This window comes from Giraffa tippelskirchi, chromosome 1, assembly GCF_054371585.1.
Source record: "Giraffa tippelskirchi isolate mGirTip1 chromosome 1, T2T-mGirTip1v1.2.pri, whole genome shotgun sequence".
NCBI classification, from domain to species: domain Eukaryota; kingdom Metazoa; phylum Chordata; class Mammalia; order Artiodactyla; family Giraffidae; genus Giraffa; species Giraffa tippelskirchi.
The window spans coordinates 197335950-197349558 of NC_137275.1; the positions used below are offsets into that span (position 1 = coordinate 197335950).

Here is a 13609-nt window from a genome sequence, read left to right on the forward strand (position 1 = left end):
GCCGCGCCACGCCTCTGCCCAGCTGCCTCCAGCGTGGTGGAGCGCTCCTCTGGGCCGTGATCCTTTTCAGTCCGCACAACGACCCTGCCACGGAGGTGCAATCCTGATTCCCGCCTTATCTCGCTAAGACAGAAAACGGAAGTTGGGAAGGTTAAGCGCGGTGCTCAGTGCAGCGTGGCTAGTGAGTGAGAAGCCCGCGCTGCAGCCCAGCTGCTCCGGGGTTCAGGCTTTTACCGCTGTGCTTCCCACCCGCACCGTCGTCACCTGCCATCTGCTCCCTGCCCTCTGTCCACCCTTGCTTGTCCTGTCGTCTGACTCTTCTGACCAACTTCAAGAGACTGGATTCCTCTGTTCCTCACTGTCCGATGGCTTGGTTTTGGATCCTTAATTCAGATCTGTTCTCAAGATTCCTGTAGTCTGAGAGCTAGTAAAGGGACCTATTAATACGAGTTCCAGTGCCAAACCCACAGTAAGACCAAACAAAGTGCAACAGTCTGAGTTTGGAGCAGAGAAAGGTTTATTGCAAGGCCGTGCAAGGAAACAAGGTGGCTCATACCCTGATAAGTCTCCAGCTCCTCAAAGGATTTTGGCAAAGCGTTTTTAAAGGGCAGATTGGGAAGGGGGGTGCAGGCGCGGGGGGCAGTGGCAGGGGCTATGTGCTCATCGTCATCAAGCAGTTTCTTCATTTGGTGGAGGGGTGGAGGGAGGCTGGTTCACGTCTACAAAACAACTCAGGGAACTTGCATCAAATATTGTTACCTGTAATATTTAGGTACTTCAAAGAGGAGCCGATATGGGGGAAGGCCTCAGAGAGTCCTGCTGGTGCTGGATTAGAGACCTTCCTTTCCAATAACTGCACTTCGCAGAGAAAATGTTCACAGACCCAAGAAAGGGTGTCCTGGATACCACACTGAGATCAGAGGCTCCGAGGCCACATCCTGAGGCTTTTGTAGGCACATTGCTTCTGTCCTAAGGCAGTTCATGCACTTATTCATGGAACAACATTTATTGAGCATCTGCTATTAGTGAGACTGTGCTTTGAGAGCTAGCCCCTGTCTCCTTACAAGCACCCCAAACAATGGACTCGTTGAGTTCTGTACAATTTCTGGCAATTCTGGTAGGACATGTGCCCTGGCCAGGGACAAGGGGAGCTGGCCACACTGGAGTGAAGTGGACTAATTTGCTTCTGGTTTTGGTCAGATTGTCCAGGTCCTCTTGGTCGGACATCGTTCTGTTGGGTGTCTACTGGTTCAGACTATTCACTGGCTCAGTCTCTGTGAGCAAAGTGGCCACCTCCACAGCTCTGTTCAATGCCAGTAGACTTCAGAGGGTGAGTGGAACCAATGCTACAACGGGTGAGGATGTCAGGATAGCATCACTTTTTAGAGCAGAATTTGAGAAGCACTCAGCTGGGCTTGGGTTTCTGATTTCACCCTGGGTTCAAGACCGGGTTCTGATTTCTATCACTGTGAGGTTGCATTCCTGCCACTAAGGAACCAGAGGTCTCTGTGAATGAGAACTCCCTTCCTACTACTGTGGGAGGTTGCATTCCTTCCGGTGGGAAACTGCAGACCTCTGGTTTAGAAGCCACCTTTTCTCTGATGGGGGTGGGGGGCAATTTGAGTCCCTTTTTAATAAGAAACAAGAGACTTTTGGGTGCAGGGAACACATGGGTGGATGGGGTTCTTGAACTCACCCTTCCAGGTGGCAGAAGCTGACTACTAAACTGGGGTTTGAGTTCTGAGGCTTTGGCTGCTGGTCCGGGTTCACCCTGGTTTTGAGTCATAGGGTTCTAGTTTATGTTTTTGCCTTGTTTGTCTCGTCTTCAATGTCTGATTGTCTTATCTGTTAAGAAATTAATTGAAATTGAGTTCCTTAGCAACCATAGGAGAAGCTGCTTTCGGGCTCAGGACAAGCAAACTCTGGTGTCTATAACTCACATTAGTCAGCCCTTGAGAATGGCTGCCTCCCTGTGGTACATCAGAATGGAAAACAACTTTTCTGTTCCCAATTGTTGTTCATCGGAAGGTATTGTAAATTGGAAATCTTTTGGGTATTAACCCATGCAAAATATCAGATGGCGTTTCTCAGGAATGTTGCCTGGCCCCAGTACTCAATAGAAAATCAAGAAAAGTGGCCAGAAGATAGGTCTCTAAATTGTAACACCATACTGTGTTGGATCTTTATTGCAAAAGGTTAGAAAAGTGGAACAAGATCCCATTAGTACAGTGCCTTATGGGGCTGCAGCAACACCAAACTCAGCCTAATCACCAGATCTGGAGACTAGCTACAGGAGTGGTGCCCACCACTGACCCACATGGGATCCCATAGAGACTGGGCAGGGCCCGACTTGAGCATTATCCAAGTCTCCTACTTAAAGGGACAAAGGCATCTGGCTGGAGACCTATAAATGGGAAAAGTCAGAAACACTCGACAGGAAGTGATGAAAACCCGTCAACATTCTTAGAGAAGGTAGAGAATGCCTCTGACAGTATACAACTCTTACTAGAGATGCCCCTGAGAGCAACCCAGTGGTTATACTTTACACCTCAGAGTGGCCCCTAACATCTAAGGGAAGTTGCAGAAAGTAGCAGTGGGTCCAAATGCTCCCAAACTCTTACTTGGTGGGTATTTCTGTTGGGAGTGTTCAATAACCCAGATATTGGCTGAGGAAGAAAAGGAAGACAAGCAGCTAAAGAGACAAACCACTCTCCTGGCTGTTGCCCCCTAGGGCACACTGAGTAACCCATGGCACTGATGGATGAATGCAGGTGAACGTGCTAAGGGACCAAGGTGCGGGCCCAATCAATGTGCTTCCAGCAAGAAGGAAAACAGTAAGTAACAGGGAATGCCCCAATTGTCCTCTGTGAAGGAGGGCCATGGAGAGTTCAAGGTGCCACAAGCAGAGGAGCACTGACAGGGACTAGGGGCTCCCTAGTTGGCTCCTTGGGGTATAATCCCGATCTCCCCAGAGGAGCCCTGGGTTGTCTAACAAGTGGAAGAAGAAAAAGTAGAATTTTTAATAGTTCTTGAAGCCATTTCTGCTCAGTCTTGACCACCTTGAAGGGAAGAATGTTCCAACAGGAGTGTGCTATTAAAGGGGCATTCATTGGGCAGATCTAACAGGAGGTTCTTTTTTAGAAACATTGGCATGTGAAATGGAACCCTTCAAGTAAAAGTCTGTATAAGTTTTGACCTAACTGAAACCATGCAACATTGATTGGGACTTGAACCCATGTGCCAGGACTCAAACCCAGCTGGAAGCCAGATTGGGACTTCAACCTACAAGCTAAGACTCGAACCTGGCTTCTTTTAAATTGAGATCACACACTTGATCTCAGGACTTAATGAAGCTCAGGTTCTTGATGTCTATTGCAGAAAGAATTCAGTAAGAGACAAAGTGAGAGGTAAGAAGTGGATTTATTTAGAGAAAAGCATACTCCACAGAGTGTGGGCCATCTCAGAAGGCAATACATGCCAGAATATGGCATGGTTAATTTTTATGGGCTGGGTAATTTCAAAGGCTAATGAGTGGGAGAATTATTCTAACTAATCCCGGGGAAGGAGTTGGGGATTTCCAGGAATTGGGCCACTGTACACTTTTTGGTCTTTTGTGGTTAGCCTCTGAACAGTCATGGCACTGGTTAGTATGTCATTTAGCATGCTAATGTATTACAATAAGCATATAACGAGTCTCAAGCTCTACTGGAAGTCAAATCTTCCACCATCTTGGACCTAGTTGGTTCTAAGCAGTTTGTTTTTTTTCATGTCCTGTAGCTATGTCAGGCTTTTAAAAGTTGTGCCTTGCCCCCTTCCCTCTTGTTGCATTATGAATGGGCATATCTCTCAGGAGGGAGGAACACAGCTTTCACTAGCCCTGGAAGAGGATATAATAGAACCTGAAAACTTAGTGGCCATATCTTGAGAGTCCTTTGGACAGCAAGGAGATCCAACCAGTCAATCCTAAAGGAAATCAACCCTGAACATTCACTGGAAGGACTGACGCTGAAGTTGAATCTCCAATACTTTGGCCACCTGATGTGAAGACCTGACTCATTGGAAAAGATCCTGATACTGGGAAAGATTGAGGGCAAGAGGAGAAGGGGCCGACAGGGGATGAGATGGTTGGGTGGCATCACTGACTAATGGACATGAATCTGAACAAACTCCAGGAGATAGTGAAGGACAGGGAAGTGAGTGTGGTGTGCTGCAGTTCATGGGATCACAAAGCATTGGGCATGACTTAGTGACGGAACAACAAAAATCTTAGAGAAAGTAAACCCAGCTCTATGGGCTCTAGGTCCAGCAGAAAGAGCTAAAAAAAAAAAAAAAAAAAAAAAAAAATGGCTTTAGGAGTCCTATTTAAGACTTTGGGGCCCTTTCAGAGACTATTCAACTGTTTCCAAACAATTGGATTCTGAGGGGGGAAAAAATGGCCTCCATGTCTTAGAGCTGCAGTTAAGGAATTTCTTAAACCTAAGGAAGATGCTTAAAAGCTTTTGTAAATAGCTTATCAAGATGGGAGGCCACCTCCCTGTTGCACTAGCTGCCTTGAGGTGTAGGGGAACAAGCAGAAGTACCTTCATTTCAGGGGGTGGGTGGCAGGGGTGGTGAGTGATCACCCAGATCGTTACTTCTCAACTTCCTGCCTCTTGACACAAAGCTGAGTGAGGAAATTGGTGATCACTGCTTGTTCACAGGACAAAGAACTGTAACAAAGTTGGTAATGCCACACACATGCCATTTACATCTACAGTGTTGTGTGAGGTCAGTGTGTTTTGTGATGATCAAGGAGAAGAAATCATTGCAGCCAGCAAGGAGCAGCTCTGCTGGGCGCAGGTGGAGGCAGGAGGGAGAAATCCCATTTGTGGAGGTGCCCACTGTCCTCTGGTCATGCACCCTCCTGACTCTGGCTAACACCCAGGTGATGAGTTTATGTACTCTGACTCAGAAAAGAGCTAGTCACAGTCAATAACATGATGAATGGGACATAACTGTGCAACGGGCAAATACAGTCTGAATCTCCATTTCCATATCCCTTTAGCCCCTTACTGATAACAACGGAACTTTCTTCTGCTTTTGGATAAAAGCAACAGTTGTTGAAACAGAACAGGACCCTGTAGAGCCCTCCTGGGTACACATCCTTTCCCTGTCCTCCATTTCTTATTGGTAGGAAGAAAGCTTCAGTCAGTCTCCTTGACCTTGCCTGAATTCCAAAGGGCACGTTCAAATAGTTGATAATCAAATAAGGGAAGGAACGCAGAAACAAAGGAGGAGCAGTCAAGAAACAATAGCTATGACAAACCTAGACAGTGTATTAAAAAGCAGAGGCACTATTTTTGTTGACAAAGGTCTGTACAGTCAAAATTATGATTTTTCCAGTAGTCACGGATGTGAGAGTTGGACCATAAAGAAGGCTGAGTGCTGAAGAATTGATGCTTTCGAATTGTGGGGCTAGAGAAGACTCTTCAGAGTCCCTTGGACAGCAAGGAGATCAAACCAGTCAATCCGAAAGGAAATCAACCCTGGATAGTAATTGGGAGGTCTGATGCTGAAATTGAAGCTCCAGTACTTTGGCCACCTGATGTTAAGAGCTGACTCATTGGAAAAGACCCTGGTGCTAGGAAAGATTGAGGGCAAGAGGAGAAGGAGGTGACAGAGGATGGGTGGTTGAACAGCATCACTGACTCAATGGACATGAATCTGGGCAAACTCCAGGAGACAGTGAAGGATAGGGAAGCCTGGCATGCTGCAGTTCATGGGGTCGCAAAGAGTTGGACACGACTGAGTGACTGAACAAAAACAAAGGGAGGGAACACAGAAACGAAGGAGGAGCAGTCAAGAAACAATAGTGCAGCCATGGGGCAAGGTCCTGGATCCTCCTCAAGTAAAATACACAAGAATATATCGGAATTCTTCTGTAGGAATTAAGGCCCCTACCCAGGTGGAGGATGGTAACTTCAGGCTAAGCCCAAGATTCCGGAAATACCACCCTGTTAACTCACCACCAACCAGTCAGAAGGGAGCCTGCACACAGTGGAGGATAATGAAGGCTCTGGTCACCTCCCTAAATGATTCTTCCTTTAAAAACTTTCATGGTTGAGCAGACTCTTTGGAGTTGTTCCCTGGATACGAGTCTGCCTTTTCCCCAGGTTGCTGGCCTCCTGAATAAACCAAACTGTCCTTTTCAACCAACACTGTCTTGAGTATTGTCTTCCTCAGTTCAGTAGTGCTGTCACTATTTACATAACAAAGCTTACATAGCACGTATTGATACTTACTGTAGGGTGGACATGGTGGTTCTTAAACACTGTACCTGCATCACTGTATAATCTTATAAGGTGGCTACAATCATTAGCCCCAATTAACAGATGAACAAAACATTGCTCAGTGAGATAAGTAACTTACATAGGCCTCTAGACCCAGGCCATCTAGCTCCAGGGTCTGTGTACCTGACCACCATGCAAAGTGGTCTATATCTAAGGGATGGTTACCTTTGTAAGTGGTGGGCTTCCCTTCATTGTGGGTGACAGGAAGCAACAGATGAGCTAGACAGATGAGCTTTCATGTACATATTGTGTCCTCTCTGCCCAGCTAGGAGTTGAGCACTCTGCCATCATGACACCCCTCTGAACTGAAACAATCATCCTACTTTACAGGCAAATAACGTGTGTTTAGTGAGATAGGGTAACTGGTTAAGATCTCCAGGCTGGGGAGAGCTGGCACTCAGAATCCACCAGGCCTGCCCCACCCCAGTCCTGAGCATTTCACCTCTTATTAGAGACGGTTTCCAAGGGAATAAACTTCAGGAGGGCTGGGCTGGGCTGGACTAGATGCCTTTTACAGCTCAGCAAATCTGAGATCCCAAGGGACTAAATGTCTGGCACATAAGGGGACAAACACTTAAATAGAGCTGCTATTACCCATTGCTAGGCCTAAAATATTAGTCTTTATACTTCAAATTTTATATTTAAGGAAATATTTCTTTTCCAAGGCCCTTCCCCCTGCTTTTAGCATTCTGCAGCATTTCTCCTGAGAAGTTGCCCAAGGAGCAAAGAGTTAACTGGTGTTTGTCCTTTTATATAAGTGCTCTTCTCCAGACTTGCTGACTATTCTTCTCCCATCAAAACCCTCCACCTTGGGGACTTTCCTGGTGGTCCAGTGGTTAAGAATCTGCCTTGTGATTCAGGGGATGCAGGTTCAATCCACAGTGGAGGAGTTAAGATCCCACATGCTGCAGAGCAACTAAGCCTACCTACCACAACTAGAAAAGCCTGTATGCCACAACTAAGACCTGATGCAGTCAAATGAACAAATATTATTTTTTAAAAAATCATCCACCTTGTGAACGTGATTGACTCACTGTCCCTCAAATTCAACTCAGCTTTCTTATGCTATTTCTTGTTCCTTTTGGCTCCAGAATGTTCAATCCTGGATACCAACCCCTAATAACTATCTAAATCCTAACAATAGCAGTAGATTGACCATCTATTAATTTTCATGTGCTTTGCTTTTATTGATGTATTTTGTTTGACCTGTAAACAGGCAAAGTGCTAAAGTTCATAATTATTTACATTTTCAAAATAAACTGGAGGGCTTCCCAGATGGCTCAGTGGTTCAGAATTTGCCTGCCAATGAAAGAGACATGGATTTGATCCCTGGTCTGGGAAGAGGCCACATGCCACAGAGCAACTAAGCCAGTGTGCCACAACTAATGAGCCAGGGCTCTAGGTCTCAGAAGCTGTAACTACTAAACCCATGTGCCCTAGAAGCTGTGCTCTGCAACAAGAGAAGCCACTACAATGAGAAGCCTGTGTACCACAATGAAGAGTAGCCCCTGCTCTCAACTAGAGAAAGCCCACACACAGCAGTGAAGACCCAGCACAATCAAAGATAAAAAATAAATAAAATTATTAAAGTAAATAAATATTAGAGAAGATCCAGTGTTATCCCTATAATGACAATCACTGGCTGAGGAATGATCACTTATCTGGACTCAATGGACATGAATTTGGGTAAACTCTGGGAGTTGGTGATGGACAGGGAGACCTGGTGTGCTGCAGTCCATGGGATTGCAAAGAGTCGGACATGACTGAGCGACTGAACTGAACTGAAGAGTTCAACATTGGATTTTTGTTGGAACCGGTGGGTAATCTAAGCTGATAGAACATAAGTCTGGAAATACCTTTAGTCATACACATTCGTCCAAGGGAAGAGGGGGTCTGAGTGATGACACGGAGAGGAAAGGGAAGCTGAGAGATACAGAGAGACACTTGCCTCACCTCAGTTCCTAGTTTTCTTGGTTAAGATAGTGGATGCTGTAGTATGTCACCAGTTCCTCACTGAGGATAAAGAACTTGTTCTCCAGCTCCTGGAACTACCTCCTGGACACAAGAGAGCCACCTCTCCTGTGCCATGACCTTTCCCATAGCAGCCTAGAGCCAATGACAGGTTGACAGGGGGATAGAAGTTCTGGCCCCCCTGCCCTACATTCAGACTACTCTGACAGGTCAGCCCAGCTTCAGAGGTCCCCACAGGGCTGGCTGAGCCCTCTCCTCCTCTTTGAGCTCCATCCTGCTGTTGCAATCATTAGCCTATTTACTATCAGCAGGAGTAAGAAAAATAGGCCAATTTCTAGCTAGGAGAATGGATCCCTAGGGCATGGGATGGACAGGAGAGCAGGAGCAATTGTAGAATGGAGCATGGTGTGGGAGGAGTTTCATGGAGCCAGAAGGTCAGAGAAGGACATGAAGAGCTACAGGGCCTTGCCATATGAGGAGTCGTTGGAGGAACTGAAAATATGAGGAACAATTCAGTTCAGTTCAGTTGCTCAGTCATGTCTGACTCTTTGCGACCCCATGAATTGCAGCACACCAGGCCTGTCTGTCCATCACCAACTCCCGGAGTCTACCCAAACCCATGTCCATCGAGTCAGTGATGCCATCCAACCATCTCATCCTCTGTCGTCCCCTCCTTCTCCTCCCGCCCCAAATCCTACCCAGCATTAGGGTCTTTTCCAATGCGTCAACCCTTCGCATGAGGTGGCCAAAGTATTGGAGTTTCAGCTTCAACATCAGACCTTCCAATGAACACCCAGGATTGATCTCTTTTAGGATGGATTGATTGGATCTCCTTGCAGTCCAAGGGACTCTCAAGAGTCTTCTCCAACACCACAGTTCAAAAGCATCAATTCTTCGGTGCTCAGCTTTCTTCACTGTCCAACTCTCACATCCATACATGACTACTGGAAAAACCATAGCCACAATAGAAGGAGCTAAAAATATGTGGTGGAAAAGTAAAGATTTATGAGGAATATGACAGAATCGTCACACATTTGACAGGCAATCAAGCAGAGGTTGACTCAACCTCCTTCAGCTCGCCTCCTGACTTTCCACTTGACCCCCTATAGTTTTTTTTTTTTTAATAAATTTATTTATTTTAGTTGGGGGCTAATTACTTTACAATATTGTAATAGTTTTTGCCATACATTGACATGAATCAGCCATGGGTTTACATGACCCCCTATAGTTTATTCTCAGGTCTTTCATTATCTGGCTGTTGCTTCTTTTTCTAACCTTATCTCCTATGGCTCTTCCCCATCCCTCCCCCCCACCCTCTTCTAGCCACCCTGGCCTTCTTACTGTTCCTTGAATGTATGAGTGTATGTATTGTGTCGCTTCAGCCATGTCTGACTCCTTGAGACCTTATGGACTGTAACCTGCCAGGCTCCTCTGTCTTTGTAATTCTCCAAGCAAGAATACTGGAGTGGGTTGTCATGCTTTCCTCCAGGGGATCTTCTCTACCCAGGGATTGAATTCATGTCTCCTACGTCTCTTGCATTGGCAGGTGGGTTCTTTACCACTATTGCCACCTAGGAAGCTCTGTTCCTTGAATACGCCAGCCCTTTTCTACCTTGACCTTTACACCTGCTGCCCTCTTTGCTTATTCTTCTATACATTCTTCTATAAGCTCTTCATTTGCCCCATTCCTTTTGTTGTTCAGTCTTGAATCAAAGGGGCTTCCCTGGTGGCTCAATGGCAAAAAATCCACCTGCCAAAGCAGGAGACACACATTCAATCCCTGGATCAGAAAGATCCCCTGGAGAAGGAAATGGCAACCCACTCCAGTATTCTTGCTTGGAAAAACCGATCAACAGAGGAGCCTGGCGGGCTACAGTCCATGGGATCACAAAAAGTCGGACACGGCTGAGCTCATGCAGCACAGCACTTGAATCAAAGGTCATTTCCTAAGAAATCTTCCTATGATCAGTTTGTACCTCATTGTCCGATTTCATGTGCTTCGTGGCATTCTTTGCTCCCTGAAATGGTTTTGTATCCTTTATTCTGTAATTTTGTTTCCTGAGAATGCAAGCCCCTTCTACTCCCAGGGTCTTGACCGCATAAGAGCTTCCAAGGGGACATGTAATGAATTAGGTACATAGGTACTGAGCTACTCAGAGGCCCCCACACTTCAGAGCACTATTTAAGCAAGATGGCACTGCCAGCTCTCTGACCATGCAAGCCTGTAATCTCAGGGTGACTGTGGCCCAGAAATCCAAACTCCTGGGGCTAATCTTGGCACTGCTGGGCCCTCACACCCAATCATTTTGCTTCTGAAACAGCTCTCCCATCTCCCCACTTCTTGCCAGTTCCCATCCTCTCATCCTCTACCCTCAATGCTTTATTGCTCTTGAAGATACTCAGATCTTGTCATTCCCTTGCTCTAGAATCTCTCAAGGCTCCCTATTGGCAGGGGAAAAATATCAGCTCTTGAGTAGGACATTTAAGACCACCACTGCACATTACTAAACCCCACGCCTCAACTCCCCCCTTCACCCTATCCCACATTCCAGCTGCCTCACTCCCCAAAACAGTCCCCTGCACTTCTGCATGCATTTGGTCCTGGAGCTCCCTCTGTGACAATGAATTTGTATCTACTGAACCTGACAAGCTCTTCAAGGCCACTGCCCTGGACCAAAGACTGCACAGGGAGGTCTTGACCATTTCACCATCCAGCTGGGCACTCATCTATGCCCCAACTAGTGATACCATCATCATTTTAGCAAAATAGCAGAAAGGTCAGAAAAGGGGCATAATGAAACATCCATGGGCTGGGTTTCTTGAATGTGTCCCCACAGCCTGTCTCTGATTAATCCCTATGACAATCTCCTGAGATTCTTAACTCATTTACATAAAGCTTAGACAGATTTACTCTTCTGCCTAATGCCATACAGTAACAAGTAGCAGAATTAGAATTTGAACCCTAGAACTAAACATGATTCTATCTCATGAGACCGTGATGAGACCGTGAAAGAGAACACTCAGATTCCAGGACCAACTCTGCTAAAAACCAGCTCATCTTAATTATGAATGTCACTTAATCTCTTTGGGCCGAGCTTCCTTATTTCTAAAATAAGGAGGTGAAACTAAAAGTTTTTGCAAAATTTCTTCCTTCTCTTACATTCTTTGACTCAGAGTAGTAATAATAGCTGAGACCGTGAAAAAGATCGTGAAAGAGAACACTCAGATTCCAGGACCAACTCTGTTAAAAACCAGCTCATCTTAATTATGAAAGTCACTTAATCTCTTTGCGCCAAGCTTCCTTATTTCTAAAATAAGGAGGTGAAACTAAGAGTTTTTGCAAATTCTTTGACTCAGAGTAGTAATAATAGCTAATGTTTGTTGAGTACTCATTCTATGCCTAGCATTGTGCAAAGTATGATTTTAAACAAATTATCTCACTTGATCCCACACACCCTTATGAATAAATGCAGCTGTGATTTTAACCATTCCACTTTAATGAGGAAACTGTGGTTTGGAGATGTTAAGTAGTTCTCCCAGGTCACACAGCTAAGCAGCGGGGGAAGCACCTTAGGAGTCTACAGTCTACTGCCTGGCTTCCAGTATCTGTGGAGTTCAGGTCTTGCCTGAGGCCCATCTCCCGCCAGTCTCAATGCTGGGCCATCTGCTATTTTCCTGCCTGAAACAGTCCACCCCTCTCTCACTTGCCCTGGTAATTCTTGGCCACCAGAGAGGTCTCTGAGGTCCAGCTCCCGAGGGGCTGGGTCAGCTCCCCCTCTGTGGGCCCGCACTGCCCTTTGGATTTCCTCAATCATCCACTTATTACTGTGCTCCATTCCTTTTCTGCCCTCCACACTGGGCTCCAAGCTCCAAGCTCCAAAGAGGCCAGAAACTCCCCTTGCTGACCCAGGACACAGAACAACACATCCTGCTGTAAAAGGATAATGTTTTCATTTTGAGCAGTACTTGCTGAGGAGAGATGGCAACGGAATGCTGCTTCAACTCAACTAGTTCTAACTGACTCAGGATGCTAGACCCATAGTAGAACTCACTGGAGACTCTTTTGTGACCAATACACAGGGGACTGTTTATAAGATGTCCTATCCAGGGTATATGCATCCATCCTTAATTAGCATAGCCACCACAAAACCTATTTTTCCTAATTCCTGAGGTGAAAAATCTGAATTTTCTCCTCCCAGAAAACATGTCAGTGAATTTCTTCACTTCCCTTGCAAGAAAAAAAAAACTCAGCATTATTTTCTTGCTGTTGTTGTTATTATTATATTTGTGTATGGTTCTGATGGTCTTTGCATTATTCTTTGACAGCAGATAGTAGGTGCAATAAATGTTTGTTGGGTGTCATAAATACAAATAACTGTTATATCAGGTGAGGGATGATACACTCATGGATGCCTCAGGAACCAGGAGGAAGCCAGACTCATTTCTCCATGACGTAACTGGGGAAGCGTTCACAGAGGAAGGGAGGGGTGAACTTGGGTTTGATCATCATCCTCTACTTTTTCCTATTCCACCAGCATTTTTGTTCCAGGCTTCCTTTTCCAGCGTCGATCCTACAAGGCATCATTTCAGTGGCATTCTTGGCCATACTCACGTCTCCTTGCCCTCCAGTCTTTTCACCATCTCTGCCAGGATAAACCCAGCTACTTGCTCTCTCTCTCCTCTGGGCACTCCGCTGGAAAGAGTCATGCCAACTGTTGCACCATAGGTTCATAAACCCACACACGGTTGGACCTTTCTCTAATCAATTTACTCACCTTTTCTCAAATGTCCAGCCCCTCACCTCCAACTTCAAAGATTAAATAAAAGCTTCAGGTAGGAGCTCTTCAACTTCTCCTGCCCAAATGAAAAATCTAACTACATCTGCCTCTGATCTGAACCTCCTTCCTTCTTCCTAAAGCCCAATCCTGCCTCTGAGCCCTTTTCACTTTCATGCATTGGAGAAGGAAATGGCAACCCACTTCACTGTTCTTGCCTGGAAAATCCCAGGGACAGGGGAGCCTGGTGGGCTGCTGTCTATGGGGTCGCACAGAGTCGGCCACGACTGAAGTGACTTAGCAGCAGCAGCAGCCTCTGAGCCTTGAAGCCCAACTGCTTCCCTTCTCAGCAAACCCTGCCCCACTGTGGAGTGTCTCCTTCTTGCATATTCAGCTACCTCCTCACAAAAGGATCTGTCTCATTATCCATGAACATATACAAACCCTACATCTTAAAAGAAAAACAAGCAAAATCCTTCCCTTGACCCCCTTACTTCTCTCCAGCTACCATTTCATAGTCAAGTCTCGAGAAAA

At 45.9% G+C, this 13609-nt stretch overlaps 1 long non-coding RNA gene across 1 annotated transcript; it reads left to right on the forward strand.

The window, feature by feature from the left end:
- The first annotated feature begins 4359 nt into the window (after positions 1-4359).
- On the forward strand, positions 4360-6195 carry LOC145518318 (uncharacterized). The gene is made up of 2 exons (XR_014062827.1): positions 4360-4924; positions 5045-6195. It is a non-coding gene; the product is annotated as an uncharacterized LOC145518318 (long non-coding RNA).
- Positions 6196-13609: the final 7414 nt, after the last annotated feature.